Here is a 25,200-nt window from a genome sequence, read left to right on the forward strand (position 1 = left end):
ATTATCAACAAGCAGCTGCAAATAATTTCATCATAACAAACCATCAAGAAGACTCCTTTCTTCTTCGTCTCCCTTCTGAGGCACAATCTTCATGCAGGCAGGCGGGTGGATGGGTCGGTCAGTCAGACTCTCAGCAGAATGTTAATACATCTATTACACCCCCAAACTATGCAATAAAAATAACCATCACGCCAGCGATGGTGTCGCCCCATCCTCACTCCTTTCCTGTCTCCTTTCCCACCCTGCAGCGTCGCATGATGACAGGCCCGCAGTGATCGGGGCTAATGTCTGCTGCAGTGTGAGGCTCAGACAGAGAGGGAGAGAGAGAGATGAAGAAGGAGGAGGAGGAAGACCTACTGACACTCAAAGATACTAGGCCAAACTGTCTGAGACTGAAAAATCTCAGCCCAGGGCTCAGTCTAGTCCCAGCTGTTGCTAAGGAAGAAAACTGGTGCGCTGGCACATGGTGCTCATGGTGGTTCAGAACCGCTCTGACCTGCTTTTAGCTTCTTTTTCAGCAATATTGTGCCACACTTGGCATTCACACGTTATCCCTGCAAAGGATGCCATAAACCCTGGCTGTTTAAATAAAGACATTGAGTAAAAAACAGTTTAATTTACAGAGTTTTGGGCCAATTAAAATCTTCAATTAAAGAGTACTGCCTGTTTGCAGTATTATTAGATTACACATTGACCTTAGGAGCAGAACATGTATTTTTTCCATACTCCTGAAGGATACTGATAAATAAAATTACAGCAAAGACATTCAAGAAACGCGTGTGGATTGGTGTGCTTCTAAACAGCATCCAGACATGGTCAGGACGACCTGCTGAAGTTTAAACTGAACATCAGAATGAGGAAGAAAGGTGATTTGTTCTCATTTCTGCATCCTCCATTCAAAGGTGATCTCTACAGTTTATAGAGAATGGTATGAAAGAGTAAATATCCTGAGGAGAATAGCCAGACTGCTTTGAACTGATAGGATGGTAACAGTAACTCAAATACTCAGAATTACAACCAAGGTATGCAGAAGAGCATCTCAAGAAGACCACACTGGGTGCCACTCCTGTCAGCTAAAAGCAGGAAACTGAGGCTACAGTTCACACAGGTTTGCCAAAACTACACAACAGAAGATTGGAAAATTGTTGCCTGGTCCGGTGAGTCTCAATTTTTGTGAGATTCAGATGTAACTTGATTTAAACAACATAAAAGCATGGATCGATCCTGCCTTATCACGATTCCGGCTGGTGGTGTAATGATGTGGTGGATATTTTCTTGGCACCTTTTGGCCTCCTTAGTACCAACTGAGCATCCTTTAATTACCAAACCCTACCTGAGTATTGTTGCTGACTATGTCCATCCATTTATGTCCACAGTGTACCCATAACACACCCATCAGGTGTCAGAAAGTTCACTGAGTTCACTGTACTCAAATGGCCTATGCAGTCAGCAGATCTCAGTCCGGTAGAGCACCTTTGGGATGTGGTAGAGTTGGAGATTCTCATCATGGATGAGTAGTTGGAAACAACAACTCTGTGATGCTATTTCTTTAATATGGTCTTAATATGGTGTTTGGTGAGTGTATAAACAAACAAATTCTGATTTTTTAAATCCCCAGATTAGAATTATACTTAATTTATTCTGTGACCTTTGGACTTAAGTAACACTTTATACTGAAGTCACGCCAAATTGTCTACTTTTTTCTGTTGTTTGGCTTTGCCAACTCTCCAGACCTTGCTTTCCAGGCATACCCTGTCATCCTCGTGCACTTAACATGATTCGACATTGCCCTCTCACACCGGTTCCCCTTGGTTGTTTACCAGTCTTACTGTGTTAGAAAGGGATAAAGTCTGCAGTGGCTATTTTCCAACCACAACACCGAAAAATTAGAAGATTAAATGAGGCGTATTCTGCAGTGATGAAAAGCCCTATAACTGTTTTCCTCCCATGTTTCCCACAGCAATCCCACTCTTTTAAGACACAACAGACTTTAAGAAATACACTCTGCAGGGTTAAACAGACAAAGTACAACAAAATGAAGTTTGATCTTTATATTTTTAGATATTTTTAGATACAATCCTAACAGCAATAGCACAGCATAAGGACCATCACATTTTTCTAATGCTTAGAGGGTTAGCTCAACAGCACTAGGAGTCAAAAGTGATCTGTCAAATTCCATCACATCTCGAGTTTGATGCCTTAAATTAAACGTGCCAGCGTGATCGCTCACAGAGAAGAAGAAGAGAAGGTGTGGCAGCAGGCCTGAGGCTAATTGGACATGAGCGGGTTTCTCTTCTTCGTCTTTCTTTCCTCTTTTACTGTCATCGTCTCTCGCTCTCATGACCCCCTGCTGCGCTCCTCTCTACCTTCCACCCCCAGCATCTCATCACACCACCCAAGCTCTAATCCCACCACATTTCCCTCCCTGTCTGCACCTCATCCCCCTTCCAACCCCACCCCAATCTGGGTCACCCATCATGCCTCCGTGGAGCGCCACTCACATCGGAATGTCACCATCCATTTAGGATGGAGGATGGAATCTCTGGCAGCCTGTCTCAGTAGGCCAACCTGGCCTTAATCCTCTGTGGGAGAGGCCGAGTGTGTGTTTGAATGTGTGTGTGTTGGAGAACCTTTGTGTTTGCAGCTTGGATCAGCACGGTTACTAGTTAAGATTTTCTACACCACACTACAGATTAACAGTATAATTTAATCTCTTCTATTTGCCTTCGAGCAGACTAATCTCACAATAGTATCTACTGAATATCTGTATGAGATGAAGGTGTTATAGAGATATAGATATTTTATTTATTGTTCGTGTCTTTTTTCAAGCAAATCTGCTTGTTACATGTGCATTGGTGCACTGGATGATGGCTGACTGTCACACTGAACAGAAGAACTGTGAAGTACAAAAGGGCAAAAAAGTTTCCCGTGACCTGTAATCAACCCAGAATCCAGCGGCTTCCTCCTCTGGCAGCAGATGGACAGATTATGTTTTGCTGACTCAGCAGAACATGTGGCGGGGGGCTGGGGGGGTATGAAGCGTAATGAGTGCCTTCAGCGAAGTGTGAATGAACTGTGTAAATGCTGGAGAGCAGCATGATGAGCGAGGCACACGCACACACAAACTCACAGCCGTGAACACGAGGCAGGGGTGATATCCACTCCTTACAGATTAAGTGCCGTAATAACTGGGGTAGAGGTGCACTGAGATTATATTAGCACTTCTTTCAAAAGCACTGTTTTCTAGATAATGTTGATATTACTCAGTAAAAAAATATTACAATTAAAAATACATTAATAATTTTAAATCACGTGATAATTAAACTGTAAAAAAGCTCAAGGTTGTTTGTCTCCTACTTTTTATTTATTAATACTTTAAACAATAACCTGAGTATCAAAAAATCTGGCTGAATAAACTAATTAATCAATAAAAACCCTTCTAACTTGCTTTGTCTATTAAAGAAAGGCTGGTGACATTTCTTTTTAATGTGTTTACATCACTATGTATCTGCATTCCTATCAAATAACTGCTTCAAGAGATCTAAGCGACTGTATCTGGGCCTCCTTCCCTTTCTTTGGTCACAGTCCAGATCTGTCCATGTATCTCCTGCCAGGAAGATGAGCTAGGCTCATACATGGTGGTAGGTAAAATAAGATTTTTATAGACTCATAAAACTTGACGACTGACGAATAACTTAGTTTTTTAAAATGTCTTTTATGTTGCTGCCTCGTGTCTCGGGGCTCTATTTTTTCTCTTCTCTTCCCCATCACACTCTTCCAGTCATGGTGGATGGCTGCCCCTCCCCGAGCTCTTGGGTCTCTTGAAGGACTCTTTCCTGTTAAAAGGGAGTTCTTCATCCCCACCGCTGATAAGTTGTTCCTCAAAAGGGATCGTAAAATTGTGGGACTTTAGGATATAACCTCCTTAAACCCTCCTTAAAACTCTTTAATTTATCATTAATGATTGGGGTTCATATATACAGTTTTACCAATAAACTTTTCAACATGTCTACATACTTACTAAAGAGGACAATATGACAACACTGGATGACTGATTTGACTGATAAGTCCTGTAAGTTTTGAGGTGGAGGCTCCATGGATCAGACTTTTGTCCAGCACATCCCACAGATGCTAGATTAGATTGAGATCTGGGGAATTTTGAGGCCATTCCTGAACCACTTTTACTTTGTGGCAGGATGCATTATCCTGCAGAAAGAGTCGACAGCCAGCAGGGAGTACTGTTTCCATGAACTGGTGCACATAGTCTGCAACAGTGCTTAGGTACATAATTCGTGTCAAAGTAACATACACATGGATGGGAGCACCCACAGTTTTCAAACCATGACACTTGGCGGTCATATGAGCAATGCACATGAACCCAACTATCCACGCGATGTAAAAGAAAACCTGATTCATCAGACGAGGCCATCTTCTTCCATCGTTCATGGTCCAGTTCTGCTGCTCATGTACCCATTGTGGGAACTTGTGGTGGATAGAGGTTAGCGTGGGCACCCTGACTGATCTGTGGCTATGTACGTTCTTCTGCAACAAGCTGTGATGAACAATTTGATATACAGTAGCTTGTGTGCTGGATCAGACCATACGGGCCAGCCTTAGCTGCCCATGTGCATCATTGAACTGTGGCCGCCCATGACCCTGTCTCTGGTTCAGTGCTGTTCCTTCCTTGTATCACTTTCAACAGAAATTGATCACTGCAGACTGGGAACACCCAGAGGAGCTGCAGTTTTGGAGATGCTCTGAATGATTCATCTAGCTATCACAATCTGGCCAGTTTGTCAAACTTGCTCAAATCCTTATGCTTGTTGTAATGGTCATAATGTTATGTCTAACTGGTGTATGTAAGTTATACTTGGTAGGTTTTAACTTAACTTTAACTTATAATTACTGTTAGTAATTTGTGAGCAAATTTCCTTGACCCTTCCAAAATTTCTCCAAGCTTGAAAAAAATCCTTCAAATTTGGACATATGTGCATTAGTTAAACACATTGCCTGCTGCAGCTGTCACCAAAACACGATGTAGTCTGAACTGAACCGTGTTCATCACACAAACAAACCCATGCAGGTGGCTAGTCATCATCATAGTAACAATGACAATATATTCACTTTATGTAATCTAAATTCTCCTCACTCGAAAACAATGACAACAGTAAGTTCATTAATGTGTGCTATGCAGTTCATTTTAAGTGACCCACACCTGCAAACTGATGTTCCCCCTTTTAAGGCAGTTCAGGGCTGAGTTTAACTGAAACCGACTGCTGGCTTTCTGCACCCTTTATTTTCAGCCCCCAACCTCATCACAGCAGTAGATGTTCCCTGGCATGCATCAGCCCCATCCTGCAGTGATGTCATTGTTTCCATGGTGATATAACAGCCAGTGCGACCAGTAGAGGTGTGACTTTGACCACGTTATGGATCCAGAAAGAGGTCAGCAGAGCCTGCAGGACCCCGGGGGTGGGGGGGGGTGGGGGGTGGGGGTGGGGGGGTTCACAAATGGGAGCAGAGCCATTTAACTCATCGATATCCTGATAGCTGGTTGCTGGTTGGGCTCTTGATGTCATTTTAGGCTTTTATGCTGCTGGTGGTGCTAATGGGGGCGGTATTAATTATATATTTTTGCATGTAGACTCTTTAGTTGCTATGACAGTAAGAAAGATACCACACAGCAGGATTTAAAAGAGAAATAAATCAAGAATGTACGCCTTTCATGCTTTGATTACAAAAATAATCAATATAAGAAAAAGAAAACTTGAGAAAACTCCTAATTTTGTTAATCATCTTGCAACCCTTCCAGTTTAGTCTTGGCTCCTATTGTCGTTTCCCACACCTTTTGCTTTTCAAAAAAGGTTACAGCCGGATTGTTTAGATGCATAAGAAACACACATCGAAAGAAAAGCAACACAGTCAAGCATAATAAACTGCATGATCAAAAACTGTTTGCTTCTGCAGTATTTTCCCCGACACATCTGTGTCAGGTGAACCTCTGGATTGAATGGTGTCAGCCTAATTGCCAGAATCACTGCTCCCCCTGGTGGAGCCCCTGTTCCAAATCCGACACCTATATGTTCAACTAAAATTTGCAGCTGCCCAAATGGACAAGCCAGATGCCTTCAGGAGAAAAGTTTTATGGAGAGATGAGACAAAGATTGAGCTGCTTGGTCACAATGACCAGAGGTATGTTTGGAGGAGTAAAGGTGAGGCTTTCAAACCTAAGAAGACTGTACCAGCTGTTAAGCATGGTGGCGGTATCATCATGCTCTGGGGCTGTTTTGCCATCAGTGGTACTGGTACATTACACAAAATGGTTGGAATAACGAACAAGAGAAGGAGAAGGAGAGGAGAAGGACTACCTCCAAATTCTTAAACATCACCTGAATTTAACAGCTAGATGGTGGAAAGTTTGACACAGTTGGGTGCTCCAACAGGACAATGATCTGGTTTTGGAATGGCCCCGACCTGAACTCTATTAAAAATTTGTTAACAGTGTTTAAAAGCCAGATCTATGCAAGGAAACCAAACAATTAAAATGAACTCTACCAATTCTGCCAAGAGGAGCGGTCAAATATCAGCCAGAATTATACCAGAAGCTTGATGATGGTGACCAAAAGTGTCTGGTTGAGGTGCAACTTGCTAAGGGACATTTACATTCATGCCGATGATGAGTGGATGCAACATTCTGACCATGACTGTTTGTAGTTCATTTAACTCAGCATGTTCATATAAGCATGAAGCTGTGTGTTTGAGACCAGTATAAATAAAGTCCATCAGCTCCAACATTCACACACAGGAGGATCTGAAAGATTACACTTGTTATTCCATTAAATTAACAGGCCGAGTTGTTTGATGTATATAAGACAGTTTTTAACTTCTTTCATCTGCAGACTCGCTGGTGTTTAAACATTCCTCTGTGTTTCTGTGCAGACTTTAGCATAAAAAGCTCTCCACCCAACTGTGGAACACACATGTGTCTCTTTCACTCAGTTTCATGTATTAAAACCCTGTGAAAATGTTTTTTTTCACATGATTTTTTCCAGGACTCAGAAGCTGCTTTTCAGTGAAAGCTTCACAGTGAACACTGCCGTGTTTTTTCTCTGAAGCTCAGTTTAGTTAAGATGATTCAGTTCATCTCGGCTGGAGGTGGTTCGCTGTGCGCTGAGTCAAACTGGGATATCAAAGAGGAATCGCTGACCTGACGTGAACTGAAATGAAGTTACTGCTCAGAGACATGTAGACGAGGTCTACAGTAAAGATGGTGTAAAAATAATAAATTCAGCGACTGAACATAACACCATACAGGTGTTTGTTTTTTTTAACTTGTTTTTATGCCACTTCATTTTTTTTAGTTCTTTTATTTGTTTTTTTTTTTAATTTTACACTACTTTTTGACTGTTTGTCTGTAAAAGGTATTTAATAAATAATAAATAAACATACTTACTTAATTACTTACAACACTTGGAGGCTGAGGTACTGCTTTCTCTCTGCCAGGATCCTCAGATACGCACATATTGACAGACAGTTGAACAAAAGAAAACTATGCTAATTAAAGACAGGGTAATGAAGCCCTATAGCTGTGAAATACATCAAAGCTCGTTTTGGATTTATCTCCTGAAGGTTCAGTGCTAATAATTTAGTTTTTTTAGCTTATTATTTCTTTTTTATTATGGTATTAAAGGGTGGAGGCAAATCTCTACCAGCCTACTGTGTCTACCAAGTAGACAGTGGACCATTCATGATCGTGAAGAGCTGAGATACACCGGAAACTGGAATTACACTTGTGAACTGAATAACTTTCCATTATTGACACATCAAACAAACGGCTGCCAGGACAAACAGGACAACTGTGACATGTTTACACAGCACGAGCTCGCCGCCGTGTTTCTCAAAACTTCCTGTCTGTCAGCCCAAGCCCTCTCTTTATTACCCAAACCGAAGTGAATTATGATGCCAATTACTGCACTAGCGCACTTGTATACACCTACACCTACGCACACAATCTGCTAGAAATCAACTGACACGTACACAAACACCCACCGGCTCACGCAAACAAACACAGCTCAAATGCATCCAGAAGTCGTTGCTTAGGAGCGAGCGAGTTGTTAACACAAGCTAGATATAGAAACAGATGTTTGTGAAGTCTCCGTCCTGCTGCTCGGTCTGTCATTTCTCTCTCTGTGACGCCACTCAAACACATATCAGCGGGAAAACACAAGATTAGACTTTCAGCTTAATGACTCCTTTTTGGCGTACAAAAATATCCATCATGACACCAACCCAAATAATCATTTCTCTTCTTTGTGAGCATAATTCCCCCCTCTAATATATATATATATATATATATATATATATATATATATATATATATATATATATATATATATATATATATATATATATATATATATATATATATATATATATATATATATATATATATATATATATATATGTATAAATATTTGAGAATAGTCAAGCTAATCATCTGGCTGAGTGCAGTCACTTAGAGCCAGCTCCCCGGGCCCCATAAGTCATGGGAAAACTGAGTGTGAAATGTCATGGGGGCATATGAGTAGAAGTAGTGAATCTGGCAGCAGGCCACAGTTTCCTGCTTTTGCTTTTTCTTTCCTTTATGTCACTTTAAAAGCTCTCATTAAGCCAGAGTTTATCAGCGATGTCTCTAGTAGGTTTATATGTATATAAGGTCATTGCACATGGCTCTGCAGATGGCAGCGATGGTGCGTCATTTTATCTCGTGGAGGTAAAATCGGACGGAGCACATTTATTAAGCTGTTCAAGACCCGAGTAGAAAACAACTCATCGCTCTCCGCTGACTTTGTTTTGCATGAAACTGCATCCTTGTCAAACTGAAACATGCTTAGCTGCAGCGTGACATGCAGAAATGAGTTTCATATAAGCTGCTGAACACAAATTAAATACAAATGTATACAAGGTGTGAGGGGCTAGCAGCAGGAAGTGAGAAAACAATGGGATCTTCACACACTCTTGCAGGAAGCCTTTTTCTTCTTCTTTTTTCCTGAGTAATCAGGGCCCATCGTATCTTAAAGACTTCATAGTTATCATATTGAAATCCCAAAAGAGGACTTAATCGTTGTTCCTCCTTTTAGTATAGTTTGTTTACACAAATGTGAAAACAGTAATCAAACTCAGTGTGGACCAAAACAACAGCATAGAGACCCTTTGGGTTAGGTGGCATTGGTCTAGTTCAGTTTCCTGTTGGAACACCCAATTTAATTTAAGTTTCAACCCTCTAACTGTTGATTTGAGGCAACGTTGAAGAATTTGGAGGTAGTCCTCATCCTTCTTTATTAGTCCATTCACTTTGTGCAGTGTACCAGTACCACTGGCAGCAAAACAGCCCCCAACATACCTCATGACTGTGAACAATGATCCTGGTGTTCCACAGTTTTCAATTCATGACAGGCTTGAGCCTCAGAGGTTCCTCGGTTGTTGTTGAACATCCTAACCACATTGCTCTCATCTGGGGGTCACAGTTTGGGTCTTATTCCAGACCTCAGCAAAGTAGCAACCAATCTGAATAACTTGTACTGACATACAATTGTTTGAACTGATGAGTTTGGAATCTGCAGTTGTTTAATAATGGCTCTAAGAGACCTTCACAACTTGTGTAACTTGTGTAAATCTTCTTAGACCTTCACTGAGTTCCTTGGACCTTACTATTGTTCTAAGTATTGATCAATCCATGAGTGCTGTCAAACAATCCTTTTTATGCTGCCAAAGAGAAACTACCAGTTGTAGCCAATCATGATCACTAACAAAATGTTAAGAGGCCTTGTCAAGTTTTCAAGTTTTCAACTTCCAGCACTTGTGCAACCAAATTCGTCTTTTCAAAAGTCATTAAAGATGTTGCTGTAAAATCCTTCCACCCCAGAAAAAGAACAATTCAAATAAATTAAAGCTCAAAATTATTATAACATTTATGTCCATGTTTGATGCCTGTAAACTTCTGACCACTGGTGAACTGTGGCCTTCAAATGAACTTAAAGTATCCAAGTTGGGCTCTAGTCCAGAACACATAATTTTCTTCCTGTCTTTACTTTTGTTGCTCCCAACACAGACAAACCTGTGAAAAAAAGACTCCAAAACATGGGCAACAAGCTCCAAAGTACAAACTACAGGTGTGAAAACAGCCTGAAAGTGGAAACCAGGCCTTATCCTATAAAACTGGCTCCCAGTTGGGTTGGTTTTGGTGTCATCATGTTTGCAGGTTGTATGGTCCTGTTTCCTCCTCTTTCCCCTCACGCCCCAATAAGTCGAGCCAAGTCTTTTTAACAGGCCTCTTCCTGTTAAAAGGGAGCTCTTCCTCCCCACAGTCACCATGTACTCGCTTATAGGGGATCTTTTTATCAGTAGAGTTATTTCTGTAATATTGTAGGGTCTACACCTACTTCTAAATTGCATCGAGATGTCACTTATAAATTTAAATATCCACTTTTTTAAAAAGTGGATAAAGTTCTTTTTAAGTAAAGTGTTTTTTTGGTTTTTTTTTTCTGTAGTTCAGGTTGTATTAGCATGGTATTTATATCATTGAGACAGCTGTGGGTAACATTATTATGCTCACAGGGGCCCTCGCTGTGTCCTGAATGGAAAAACGTTATGTTTGTAGCCGACTGTTCCCCTATAGTGGCCGTGCTTTTCAGAGCATGAGTCACTGTGCTCTGTCTATGTTCTTTGTTCTGGAGTGAAATAACTCATCAGCCATTCATGAATTTATTCAATGTTGTTAATGTAACACCTTTGAGGCTGTGTTTTTAACTAAAATACTGAGAAAAATTCATGTTAAAACTGTGTTGGCTTACCTAAGTTGAAAAGCTGTCGTCGGTGATCAATGAGATGGGAAAGTGTCGAGCTGAGGCGTCTTCTCTGTGAGGAAAAAAAAAGAAGAAAAGAATACATGTTAGGACATCATTAAACTGTGGAAAAAAATAGTTTAACTTGTAACATGCTTCTCTCTAAAAAGTGAGCTGTGTGTCACTGGGTCAGAAACAAGCCTAAGCTGCTTTAATTCACCAAGTTCTTTACATTTAAACCTCTGAATCCTGTCTAGCTAGTCCTGAATCAAATGAGGGGCGTTTTCTACATGACAGCTTTCATTTTGGACTGTGCTTGAAGCAGCCGGGTGTGAGACACGCGTGCACGCAGCAGCTTAGCTCTGTCACCTGGAGTCTGCCGGCAGCGTTAATCCGATCGTCAGCGTGGCCTTTCCTCTCTTTTAAGCCGCCGCTGATGCACAACAACAAAGCCAGAGATGATCTAATCTATTCACAGTGTCAGCACGTGTGAATATTTTTTGCCTGTCTGGGTGTTTTATTTTCTCATTATGGGCTTGAGTGTCATTACAAGCATTTTTTTATTGTTGCTGTTATTGCACATGCTTTCTTTTACAAAACCATACGAAACAAATGGTTTTGTTCTCTAACAAGATCGTACTGTTTGGTTTCCTTCACAAAAGCAAGATTTCCTTTTAATCTGTAACTGACTTTGTACGGTAAGTGGGTTAAGGTGTAGGTTAGCATACGTTAGAAGTGATAATGGGGAAATTGTAGCTAGTTTTACTCTGGTAAAAGTTGACAAAAAACAACTATTAGCATTCAGCACTTCTAAAGCACAACTCTCATTTCTTGAGAGAAGCAGATGTGGATCAAAAGCACCAAAACTGCAGTTCCTCTAATGGCCACTTGAGGTTGCCCCCAAAGGTGAGTCAATATCCATTGATGCCCATGTTAAAACTTTACAGCAGAAACAAACATGTTTGGAGACTGACACGAAAAACTCTTTTGGTATCTACTACTAATTTCCCCAAGTACTTTGATGCATTTTCACTGTGTAAAGTTCTACAACGTGGTCGCAGTTTTTAAAATGTGGTCGCAGTTTTTATGCAACCAAAAATAAATAAAAAAAATAGAAACAGAAGTCATTAGGATAGTTTCCAATTCAATAGTAGGGATGATAATATTCTAAAGAATAAATCAAAATAATTATCTTCCACAAACAAGTGATTACAAGAGCGTGCATGCCAACCAGACGCACTCCACCGGCGAGCTGCTTTTAAGATTTATCAAATTCTTTGATCGGACCGCTGGGGCTGAGCCAGGGGATGAGTCAAAGCTTAAGTCGGCCATGAAGAAACACAGATTTGCACGTTTGCTCTGCTTTGGGACTGTAAGGAGGCAGAACACAGACCATCCTGTTAACATTAAAACAGTGTGAAAGGACCGTGGGGGAGTTCTGGAGCCAAAAACAGGCATTCGGAGAGAGACACCGAATGCAACAGAGGGCTGAATGAAGGAGAGAGAGGAGGGGAGAAGAGATTTTCCAAACAGGAAAGGGGGGGTGAGTTATTAGAGTAGAAAGAATAAGAGGGAAAAAAGTGGGGAAAAGATAACTCACAGAGGAGGAAAGACAAATATTTCCTTAAAAAAAAAAAGTAACTGAACAATGCCACTGTTATTAATGTTGTCTTGCTCGACAGTCATTTTTTTGTGCTTATGCTATTAACCCATAATTGTGTGGTCATGCTTAACTTATCAGCTTTAGCCTTTAGCTATTAAATTATACCACAAGGTCTCTTGTAATTTAAGACATTTTCATTCGTCTGCTCAGTTGATGCACAGAGTAGGAAATGTATTTACTAATGCCGCTAATGCTTGCTGAAAACTATACTGCTTTTTTAGCAGTTTAAGGTTATAACCACATGTAAACTGTACAGAAAGCAGATTTTTATTATGAATGGTCAAAGTTTCTGAGTTACAGGTGAACTTTCAGTGTTTCCCACGCAAAGACTTTATACTTTCAATTATATGGAAACTCATTTCTGTATGTTTGTTTATATGTCTTTAATGGTTCATCACCATATGCAATCAGATTACTAGTGGATAATCTCCTGGCCCTTATTTTGAAAACCCAGCCCTTGTGATTTCCCACTAGTCTGCTTGCTGGACAGGTTCCTGTTGTGGCTGTCCTCTTTATTATTCAGCTGCTTTCCAAGAACCTGGAACTAGCAGAAAACAGTTTTCACACGACTCTTTGTCCTTCCTCTATAGCAGGGGTGGGCATCTCCAGGCCTCGAGGACCAGTGTCCTGCAGGTTTTAGATGTGTCCTTGATCCAACACAGCTGATTCAAATGGCTAAATTACCTCCTCAACATGTCTTATAATTCTCCAGAGGCCTGGTTATGAACTAATCATTTGACTCAGGTCTATTGACCCAGGGTGATATCTAAAACCTGCAGGACACCGGCCCTCGAGGCCTGGAGTTGCCCACCCCTGCTCTATAGGAACCTCCTGGATTTAGTTACCCTTACTAACATCAGAGGTTAAGAATTAAGAGGTTAAGCGTACTGATGATTGATAAGTCTGAGCATCTCTATAAAAGCATTAGTTTTGTCAGTTTGCAGGTCAGTAGCATTCAGGTGTGTGCTAACACACAATATTCCCAGGAGTGGACATTTCAGTAAATTCACCATAGCACCATAAATTCACCATAACAGATCGGTACACCAATCCATCTGCCAATCTCCTGCTCCAGTCAGTCCCAGAGATGCTTAAACTCCTCCACTTTGGGCAGCAGCTCAGCTATAAATCAGGCGGACGTCATTGGGCTCCAAAACTACCCTCTGGTACAATGAACATCAAAATTTTAAATATTTTTGCTTATTTTGCTTCAGTTCTATTTTTCTTTAATTAGTTATCCATCTGCATACAGACAGAGCAAGATAAAAGGCAGGCAGGCTCTCTGAAGAAAGGCAGAGAAAGAAAAAAAAAAAAACTAAGATCATACAGGAAGTAATGTCTCTTACAGAGGAGAGCTGCCCAGCCAGGGAGGCTTAGCCAGAAAGAGAAAGGGATGAAGGGAAAGAAAGAAACTGAGAGACGTATAGTTACAGCTCGGTCCAAAAATATCGGGAGCGTGACAGGAATAGAACTGCTGGACTGAGCACCACATGTTTTTAATGGTTACAGTAAATGATCCTGTCTCTCACACAGCAGCTGCCCTGTTTATGAAACCCAAATGTTCCTCAGCGCAGTTCGTCATTCTTTTATTTTCAAAAGTGCATCCATCTTCAATACTCATGAGTAATTCATTATTAAGTGCAACTTTTCCTCACTGTAGGATGAAACCAATTAACAGGAGTTGCTTAACTGAGTAAAAAAAGTATGTTTTTGGCCTTCTCATGACTGTCTCTTTGTCTCTGCAAAGCAACAGAATCAGCAACCACCCACTGATTTCCCCAGACTGCTTTTTAACAAAAACTATATATCTAAAGAGTTTCTTATCTTATCACCAAACTCATTAATTGAAGCTTTTACAGGATGATAATTTGACATCTTCACAATCTTATCAGTCATCCAAGGCGACAGTCAACCCACCAGCGCTTCGTCTTCATCGGTTTAAAAACAAACAAAAGAACAAACTGCAGGGTGGAACAAACACGTCATTACTCATCAGCCCCTGGAAAGGTCGAACACAGATGACTAGACGCTTTTTGTGCATCCTGACATCCAACTTGACCCGCATACGCCTCCCTGAAGGAGGGAGTCCAAGTGGGTCAAACAGGGGGCAAACTGAGAGGAGACGGAGGAAGGATGGAGGAAGGCGGAGAGGGAGGTCAGAGGGCGACATAATCCACAGATTTGCCCTCTTCATCAGAAATGAGGCAAACAGGAAATTAATACTCATCTTAGTGTCGTGTGAAAGGCCCCGATAAACCTCGCTCAACTTCTCTGAAATGAGAAGAGGCAAAAAAAATGACAGAAAGACATTTCCAGAATTATCTGGTTGTGTTTTTAATTGAGCAGCCTCTCTGCATTATTGGCAGTTTCTAACTCTGGCAAATGTCCTGCAGAGTCTCAGAGATCCAAATCTGAATTTCACACTGAAGCCTTTAGAAACATACATTAACTAAAAATCAGTGGAGAAGACACTTGATCCGTCTCACTTGATCAGGTCAATTTCGACATTTCTTCAAAGGCAATTAACTGATCTTAATGCTGAAACCCTGAGAGAACGCTCACAATGAACCATACTCTTACACTTATCCTATCCTTTGGATGCCAAGAAAACTCATAATCAAGAAGTTTTCTGCATCACAGCGTTCCCCCCTGAGCACAACGTTAGCTCCAACCCCTCAACACCAAACCATGGCTCAGCCTGTACACTTCGTCGTTTGCAAATCTCAGATAGACTGCTTAAATTGCATCACTGTGCAAACAGTTGCTGCTGACTCTGCAAGCTGCTTTGCAACCCACTGTCGCTTCAGTTCTTTTACTTTTGAAGATGTCTATTGTATTTGCTGATGTAGCTTGTCAGTGATGCTTTACCCACCACCAGGTGGTCCAAGAACAGCATTTCTGCCACATATAAATTACTGCAGCTGGCATGACCATCCAAAAATGACTAAAGTGGCCTTCATAGAACTCATACCTTTTTTTTCTTTTTTGCTTTCTCAACAATATCACAGATGATGATTAAGTTTAAAGGTTTGGCTGTGGCTCAGAAGGTGAAGCAGGCCATCCACCAATCAGAAGGTTGGCAGGTCGATCCTTGGCCCCTCCTTGACCCCTTGCCTCTTTGCGCACCCTGAGTTGCCCCTGATGCATTCGTATGTGAACATTAGATTAAAAGTGCTTATGTATAGAAAAAAGCACTTGTATAATGACTGGGTAGCAAACTCTTTATTTTTGAAGCAGGGTTGTTTTAGAGGTAGGTTTTTATTTCTAATCCCTTGTGTTTGAAAAGTTCCATCCACTGCAGGAAGATGTTTAATATGATTTCTGCTTCAGAGTTGGACATTTTCACATTGACGTCCATGGGGATTGACTCACTTTTGGAGCTGGCCCCTAGTGGCCATTGGCAGAACTGAAGTTATTGGAACTTCAACACTGGCAGATGTGAACACATCACTTAGTAGGTGAAAGACCAGAAGTGTCAGTCCCTTGATGAGCAGATGATCTCACAACATCCACAGAAGTGTCTTTAGAAGAAACACTGACAAGTATTACTTCTATTTTGAAATCACCTCTAATCATTTTCAGTCTAGTTTTAAGAACAATCTCAGACAGTTTTTTTATGCAAAGCATCCATAAAGCACCTACAGGCCTGTATTTAGTGCCAAGGTTACTGAGGATAATGAGTATGGCTGCCACCTGATGACTTAGTAGCTTCTGCTAAACAGACTCCTACCTCCTCGAGCAAGTGCTAAAGGCTAAATAAAGACTGCACGATCGTGTTGCTTAGCAATGCCGCTGTACTTTAAATCACTAAAGTGCCACTCAATTCTTCGGTTTGATTTTTAAAACCCACACAAAGATTTTCCTGAAATAATAACGAAAACATGCTGCAGGAAACGTGTGCTCTGTGGTAACAACGTGAGCGCTGAAGCTGCGGTCTGTGTTTGTGGCGTGTTTTGGTTCAAGCTGGTGGTCCAGACAGATAATTTGACAGAGACTCTCCTCCAAGGTTTTTGCTTCCTCCCTTTTAACTTGGCCATCACCCCCGCTTCCTCATCTATAATTCACACAGGCAACCTACCTCTCCCCCCCCACACACAAACCTGTTCATACACACTCCCTCAGGCCACACGCAAACACGGGTATGTTTAATGCATCAAAGTCGCTATAGGAGTTCAAGGTGAAATCCATTCTGTAATATGCTCAGATACTGCACAAAGAAATAATTCAAGACAAAACTTTACAGGGAGTCTTTAATCCCCAAAGAGTACTGCAAACTATGAGATTAGGCTTTGCACTTCTTTAATGTTCCTCTACATCATTTTGGTGTCGATAACCATTTCACATTTGGCATTAAACGCTTGCGACTTCTCATTATCTTTCCATCGCCGCTGTGTAATTGCCTCTGTGATTCATTTCGCCTTATTCCAATCACGACTCTCCATCTAGTCCTGAACTCTTTTATTCTGCAGGAGACTTGTAATCAGTGCAATCACACAGTGGTAAAGAGAGAGAAGGAAGGTGGCAGTTTTCTAAACTAAAGAAGAGGTGAGCATCAGTGATCCCTGTGAAAACTATTAATGACTGTAGCACCAGTTTGGAGATGAAAAGGTGTACCTGAATGTTTTTTCTTTGTTAAGCCACTTAACACTGACCTGTGAATCGTCCAAGCATAAAAAGCCCCTTTTGTTAAAGAAACCATTTCTTTAGTTGAATTTATGAAAAAAAGATTACACAGTTTGACAGGTAAAATAGTATTTTTGCACCAACAAGATGATTCCCAAAGAGCTATTAGCTGAAAACCTGACATATCTCAGCATGGTGTGCAGTGTGTCCTTAAAAGATTTTGAGTAAACTGGATGAAATAAGTATTGGGCCTAAAAAAACTATCTATAGCAGATGATCAGTAGCTAAAAGTTATACCCTGGTGAAACAGGAAAAAAATCCAACAATGACCTGACACAGGACCTGAGAGATGCATCTGGACTTTCAGGTCTGATGGAGTGATGAATCCACATTTTTTGGTTCAAATCATTGTCAGTATGTACAGAGGAGGACAGGAGAGCGGTACAACAGTGAGCGTCTACAGTCATCTGTAAAACATGTTGGAGGGTCTGTCATGGTTTGGAGTGCATTTCAGCCAGTGGTGTTGGAGATCTTGTCAAAATTGGTGGAATTATGAACACAGAAAAGTACCATCACTCTTTGATCCACCGTTAAATACAATCTGAAAATCATCTGATTGTCAGCAGCTCAAATTTTCAGTATGACAATGATTGCAAACACACAAATACAGTAAAAGCATGGAACCATATCAGTCATGGACTGGCCTCCCCAGAGCCTGGACCTCAACATTGTTGAAGCAGTGTGGGATCATGTTGACAGAGAACAAAAGGCAGAAACATCCAAAGAAGAAGCCTGGAGAACTATTCCTGAAGACTACTTAAAGAAATGACAAGAAAGCTGCCTAAGAGAGTTCAGACTGTGCTGAAGAATAAAGATGGTCAAACTGAATATTGACTTTCAGGCACATTAGAGTGGTACAAACTCTGTTTTTTGCCTTATATATTGTATTTGTATGCATGTTTGCACATGTTCACAAAATGGCAGAGAGAAAAGAAACATGGGAGATGACAGGGAATAAACCAAACAACAGTAGATGGTGTCTGTCTTCTACATAAGTCTGCAAACTTGTTTTAGCTTATGACCATTGGACCAAAGCTTCATTACAAGTTTCACATGACTGTGAATTATGAGGTGTGAAAATACAGCATTAGTTTGGCTCTAATTTTAGCGTAGGGGGTGTCACAGATAAATTTGTGGGTCATACTATAACTCAGAAAGGCTTTTCTTTTTCTAGTTCACAATTTCATCAGAAATTAATTATTTATCCTGAGACTCTGAATTCCCATTATTCCCAGTAGTGCTTTTTTTTTTTTTTTACTCTAAATGAGTACTTAAAGTTATTTTTATTAAAAGCCACATACATTAACACAGTGGTTTATTACGTGCTTTTTAGCACTTTCAAATTGTCATAAACACAGTCACACTCAGGTTTATGTAGCCATTTGCGCAAGTGACCCCTAACAGGCATGTGATAGGCGTGAAAACATAGAGAACTGAGCTTTCTAACACATGTCTAAAGGTGCAACAAGGTGTATTTTTAGACACATTTTTAACTTTTGGTAGATTTTTGTGGGAAAGGGTAAAAAGTAAACAGTGAGTGAGAACGAAACTTAAAGGGAGGTCTTAGATGAGTATCCCAGTCAAATTCGTGTATTGTTTGGTTGTTTTCCTGGAATGAATTGCATAATGTGACGTTAGTTATCATCTGACAGCAAAACTTACAGTTATTTGATCTCAGTTAGCTGCTAATGTAATCCAGTGAAACCTGAAATCCACAGCAGGTAGGCTGAAATGTAAAATTTGCTTCAGCTCACACACTTAATTAACTTATTAATTTCCTTTGACCTCCCCTACAGTTGTGGTGTATCTGCAAACCACTCTGCAACCCACCTTCATCCCAGTTCCTCCTTTCACGCTGCATGACTCAGTGCTCTGTCTTACATCACTGATGCCTGTTTTGTGTTGTACCCGGGATGTTTGTGTTGCTTCCTGCACAGAGCCAAGCTGCTAAATAAAAATTGCAGAAGGAAATACCGATCTACTTTTGACAGTTCCTGACTGAAACATTCATCTTAAGACGGCAACGGCAACACAGCCAAAACTCTGTTTTCTCCACTTTCCCTGTGGCTGAACGACAGACTTGTTTTACAGGAAACCAGTAGGAAAGTGTAGACCTGTAAAATCCATGCAAATCTCTCTTTGTCATAATTTGAAATGTTAAAAAGTCACACAGGGAGGTATCACTGTACAGTGTGTGCAGGAGTCAGCCAGAGGAGGACTCAGTGGACCCAAGAAAAGATGCTTCGGAGCAAATTTCACTGGAAAAATAGGGCATCGTGCAATCCAGCTCTTTAAATGCATCCATTAAGTCTGATCCTTGAGTCAGGAGCCCCAGAGAAAAGTAATATCCTGTTTATGACAGGAAACAACAGCAAATGTGGTTTTGATTATTAGATTTAGTTGCTGCAGTAGCATGCTATTAGCATGAAAAAGAAGCTAGCAAATTTCCCATGTTTAGACGGAGTACAACAAGTAACCGCACAGTAACATGAGCTTTATAATGGATTGGCTCTTTTACTCACTGTTGAAGTACAGCAGAGAAGAGCATAAACACACATGCTTCCTACGTGTAATGCTCTCTGCCCTTCACATGACCTAAAAGCTTAAACATGTGCTCGTAGCACTTTCTCCTCTGTAAAGCAGGAAGGACCAGGTGCCGGTCTTTGTGCCTCCAAGACAACAGCTGTAGTTAACAGCGAGGACAGGTGGCTGAACTGATCTATATGCATTCACAGTATGTATATATGGAGGTTTTTAGTGGCCTTGGAGCATTACAAGCACATTCATCAATCAACATGTTAGCACAGCGCCGCCCGAAATGGTGCCCGGAGGCTGCGAATTTATTACTTTCACCCTGAGGAATGCAAAGAGGGTGAAAAACATTTAGGAGGAAGACTGCAGTTGTTACGCAGACATTTCTGGTTAATCCTTGAAGCTTTTTAAAGTTTCCTTGATGGAAATATGCAGCTGAGACATAAGCTAGCCGCCTATGTGAACCTCTGTGATGATAATATACAGGAACTATTTAGTTCTTAGTTTGTGTTATAAAATCTACTCTGAACATCTTAAATGTAGCCCATGACAAATATATATCTACATTACTGTGCAAAGGTCTTGAGCCACACCTAATTTCTTTATATTTTCTTCCACTTGTTTGGGTAAATCACACTTTCATAGCAAAATATAAAGAATATAAATTGAATTTATAAATATAAAGTTACCAAAAGTAACCAATAAAAAGTGAAATGAGCAAACGCAACCTAAAAATTAACAGAAACTGAATAAAACTGAAAATGATCATGTAAAGAGTTACATTACAAAACTATTAAACTTTAAACTAATGACTTACGCTGCTTTCAAAATCTGAGTGCATCTGAGGTTAAAAGGAAACTTTAATCTAAGTGAGATTCTGCTCAAGTCACTGAAATGGTCAGAAATTACAAAGCACATGCACACCTGACACCGTTTGAAGCTCAATACTGTACACCTTTAGTCTCTGGGTTTTATTACCTGTTGTTACTAAGCAGCTACTCACCTTGCTCCTTTTAATCTGCACCCATACACGTGTCAGAAGAACCTATATGACCTGTGCTGTCTCGACTGTCTCAGGCTGTCAAATGAGACGCCCTTTTCTCCTGTAATCATCTCATGAGGAGAAGATGAAACTGTCAGAGGTGGTTATCGCTGGGAATAACACTTCTGGTCAATCTGACTGCCCTAAAACTTCAACTAAAGCTGATTAAAAACGGCACCTCTTGAAGCTTCTGTTATTTTTAGCCTTTAACCTCATGTGAACTGAGATGAATTTTGCAAATACATCAAGTTCTGTTTTCTTTAAATCGTCCACCCAACACCCAAACTGACGGGATGCTACCTCACGTCATCTGCCTCCTCTGGGTGTTTTCCACTATGCAGCATCGTCACGCATTCCTCAAATACGCTACCAGCCAGTTCACCGGCTCTGCTGCAGTCTTCCCCCCTCCCGCCCCTGAAATAACAAACTGTCTCCTGTGGCTCACCTCCTCTTACAGCTTTGGCATCTAGCTTCATGCACATCAAGTATCACTTGTCAACAGTCACTTCAGGGCTTCCTGTCAAAGTTGAGGGACTCCCGTGTTCCTGTCTCCAACACTTTGCCTCTTCAAATTATCCACAGCATGCATTAATCTCTGACAGGGAGGTATAAAAACACTGCAGCCTGAGAGGCAGATGTTGAGAAACGCTGGGCGACTACAGCAGCTCCTGTGCCAGATGGATAATCAGCCTAGAATTTATTTCCTCCCTAATGATGGAGAACCTGATTAAGAAGTTTGGAAAAAGTTGCATTTTGTATTGTTAAATACCCGGGCTCAATATCCCTGCAACTTGGGATTAAATCTACAGTTTAGGCACATTTTTTTTTGCAGTTGAAGATGTCATGAAGAGAAAACAGTGCCTTTCTTTTCTGCGCTTGACTTCGCTGTGGCACCTACATTTATCTCTGTTACAATTCAAATGCCACGCTGACTAACAGCAGCGAGAAGCAGGGTGGTGTTGACTCTTTCTCTCTCCCACTCATTTTGCCCTTCAAGCATGGCAACAGTTGGTTAACTGCCTGCTGCGCCCTATTCCGAAGGCATGGGCTTGGCAGAACCGGAAGCGGGATGCAGGAGGAGGGAGGAGGGAAAAAAAAGGGAAAGAGAGGAGAGGAGGTGCTGGGTGATTGGGGGACAAGCTGTGACCCCAACAACAAGGACAGAAAGAGGGCGCATCCGCCCCCCCGTCCTCCCCGCCTCAGCCCTGGCATGTCATTCCAAGTTGGTCCCAGAAAGCAGACAGCTCGCCTGAGAGCTGCCCAGCAACCGTGCGAGCAGACGGAGACAGAGATAGGCGGAGAGAAAAGGGGGTTCAGGGAGGGGAGCGAGGGGGCGTCATGTCACTCTAGATATGACAGACATTGCGGTGACTTCTAGCACGCAGTTATACAAGCATAACATTGGCTGAGAACAAGGCAGAAACAAAAGTAGGAGGGTGGCACAGCGGTGTGGTGGTTAGCAGCGTTGCCTCACAGCGAGAAGGTTCTGAGTTGCTGCGTGTTTGCCCTGTGATGGACTGGAGACCTGTCCAAGAACTATATACATATAAATATATATAAATATGTGAGCCACAGGCCTACGTCCATCTTTCATTTACAGTGTATACTGCAACCTGCCCGAGGCCAACTGTCCACTATAAAAAGTAAGAAAGGAAAAGGCTTATTATATATAAACACCGGTGCATGCCGTTGCACGCCCATGTTACAGTACTGTCTGCCCTGTTGGTGCTGCTGGCAAAATATGCATAGTAGATGTTGTTTAGATATAAAAAATACCAGCTCATTTTTGTCCGTTGCTCAGTCATTGCCAGGCAATCTGAAGGCGTCATAATTTCTCATGCATAATGCAGTTTTTGTGGGTATAATTCAAATGTTATTGTTGTGAATTTAAAAGGATAGGACGCTTTAATATGTTTTCACAGGTGCATAAATGCTAAAAACAACAGACTGTTGCTCAACGACAGGATGGCTTCATTTTAACTGATATAGATAAGAACCTTCATGGTCTTTAGATGAACCTGTGTGGCAAGATCGGTTACTCAACTCTTGATGATATGGGAGGAGTTTGTGGACAAAGAAACAAACCAACACACAGAGAAACAGAGATTTGGTGCATTACGGTGAGATTAAGACTATTAGAAGTTTGTTTAACTACCAAATGAATATGGAGTGGTTTATTGTCCCCTTGGATGGTGCCACAACATGAAAGAACAAAACAGATAAAAGCAGGAGGCGGAGGAATAAATAGTGGAAAGGACAAAAAGAAAGAAAAGAGAAAAAAAAGGGCGCTACATCGCCACCTGCTCCAAAAGTCGATCGAGCCGTCAGCAAACTTGTGACAGCCAGCTCAGCCGGCGCTGACAGGCAGCGTAATGCATCCCGCGGTCTCGCTCGGCTTGGTGTCGCTCCCACTGAGAAACCACCAACAATCTGTTGGCTATGAGTCGCTAACCGCCAACGGCCGCATCACAGCTACAGCCTCTAAATAGAACCCAATCAGCATTATTTCCAAGTGAAATAAAGCTATAAAAAATCAGAAGATCAGGCTTTTATCTCGGTTTCGCACACACAGGCACACAGCAGCAGCAGCAGCTCACCCTGAGTGAACCGTGGTGGCTGAATAATCAGGGGTGTCTAGATGGAGGACGTCACAAAGACTAAAGGTCACCAAAACAGAGGAACAACAGCCCCTGGCTTATCACAGCATCACTTTATTCACGCCGTCCTTCGAATATGTCAGCAGCAAATATTCTCAATCTGTGCCAAACAAAAGAGAGATGATACCCAGGGAGATGCTGATTAGAGATCATACGCACAATCAGACAAGGAGGAGGAGAAGAAGAAAGAAAGAAAGCCGGCACTTTGCCTCTTGAGAATTTTCCTTTTTTCCCCCAGCCTGTTTAATACTGAGCATGCACATCACATTTGTAGCTGTAAAAGCAGCTAGAAAGGGACTACATAATATAATACACAGCATCTTACCTGGTGGGGCAGTTATTCCAGCTTTTTGTCTGCAAAGAGGACACAAGGGGGAGGGGGCAAGGCAGCGGCTTCTGCAGAGAAAGAGAGAGGAAAACGAAAAGAGATGAGAGGCGGGAAGAGGAGAGAGCAGGAGTCAGAGGGGCAGCGCCACGCTGACGAAGAGATGCCTTTTTGTCGGCAAGCGGAGCTGGCGAGCACGCCGCTGCAGATTACGCACTCCCTCTCATCCACACACACACACACACACACACACACACACACACACACACACACACACACACACACACACACACACACACACAGAAGACCGGCACACTGCCTCACAAAGATCTCCCCTTCACCAGCACGCACACACACATACAGATAGTGCTGCAGACAAGCCAGTGTCTGCATTACATTGGGGTTGGGTGGAGAAAAGGGGAGGGTGGAGATGTACACAAGAAATGTGTGTGTGTGTGTGTGTGTGTGTGTGTGTGTGTGTCAGGGCTACATTAATTCATCTTTGAAAGGGATATGAAGCTCATCAAACCCCCAGAGGGAATTAAGTTCCAACATAAAAGACCATCTCCATCCAAGAAATTTCCAGAAGTGCGTTTCATTCTCTTCCCTGTTTATCTCAGCCCTACACATTACAAATGCCTGAAACATTTTAACATGACAGTATCTGTGTGTGTGTGTGTGTGTTTTGTATGTACAAAGGAGGGGTGCAGGGTTTGCCCCTGTGGTGAATAATTGCTCTGTCCTGGTGCTCATTTGCAGGCATAGCCAAGTGCAGCAGCAGCAGCACCGAAACAAAGACAGCGAGGGGGAACCGGAGGGTGGGGGGGGGGAGGGGGGGGGACGTCTGTAGACTGCAGAGGCCGGACCTGCAGAGCAGAAGAACACACAGCCCGGTTTCACCAAGCCTCCGACCTCAAACCGCATGAAATGAAATATATTTAGAGTGCAGAGACTAACAATGGCCTCGGGCCAGTAATCCATCACATGAACTACTAGAGATGTCAAAGGTGTTAATAAATACAGGGATTATGAGCCGAGCACTGGAGTGGCTAAAAGACTGAGTGAGTGCAAATTTGAATAATTGGAAGGGTGAGCGGATTTAATGAAACAAACGACAGGTTCAGATTTTTTTTCCATGTCTTGGTTGCAAATTTGCTGCTACTCAATCAGGTCACAGCAAAAAGAACCAATGACTTCCCATTTATAATGTGACTCTGATATACAGTGGCTTGCAGAAGTATTCGGCCCCCTTGAGCTTTTCCACATTTTGTCACATTACAGCCACAAACATGAATCAATTTTATTGGAATTCCACATGAAAGACCAATACAAAGTGGTGTACACGTGAGAAGTGAAACAAAAATCATACATGATTCCAAACATTTTTTACAAATAAATAACTGAAAAGTGGGGTGTGCGTAATTATTCAGCCCCCTGAGTCAATACTTTGTAGA

General features: G+C 41.7%; 1 protein-coding gene across 15 annotated transcripts in view; it reads right to left on the reverse strand.

The window, feature by feature from the left end:
- Positions 1–25,200, reverse strand: part of LOC134620634 (microtubule-associated protein tau-like) — a 77,657-nt gene that overhangs the window by 24,698 nt on the left and 27,759 nt on the right. For 13 of the 15 annotated variants that reach the window (XM_063466878.1, XM_063466879.1, XM_063466875.1 and 10 more), the window contains exons 2-3: positions 23,747–23,817; positions 10,854–10,917 (exon numbers count right to left, since the gene is read on the reverse strand). The gene's annotated coding sequence lies outside the window, so the exon portion shown is untranslated. Of the gene's footprint in view, positions 1–41; positions 287–10,853; positions 10,918–23,746; positions 23,818–25,200 lie in introns of those variants that run through there. The other 2 variants (XM_063466866.2, XM_063466867.1) reach the window with 2 other exon arrangements.

This window comes from Pelmatolapia mariae, linkage group LG23 (assembly GCF_036321145.2).
Source record: "Pelmatolapia mariae isolate MD_Pm_ZW linkage group LG23, Pm_UMD_F_2, whole genome shotgun sequence".
NCBI classification, from domain to species: domain Eukaryota; kingdom Metazoa; phylum Chordata; class Actinopteri; order Cichliformes; family Cichlidae; genus Pelmatolapia; species Pelmatolapia mariae.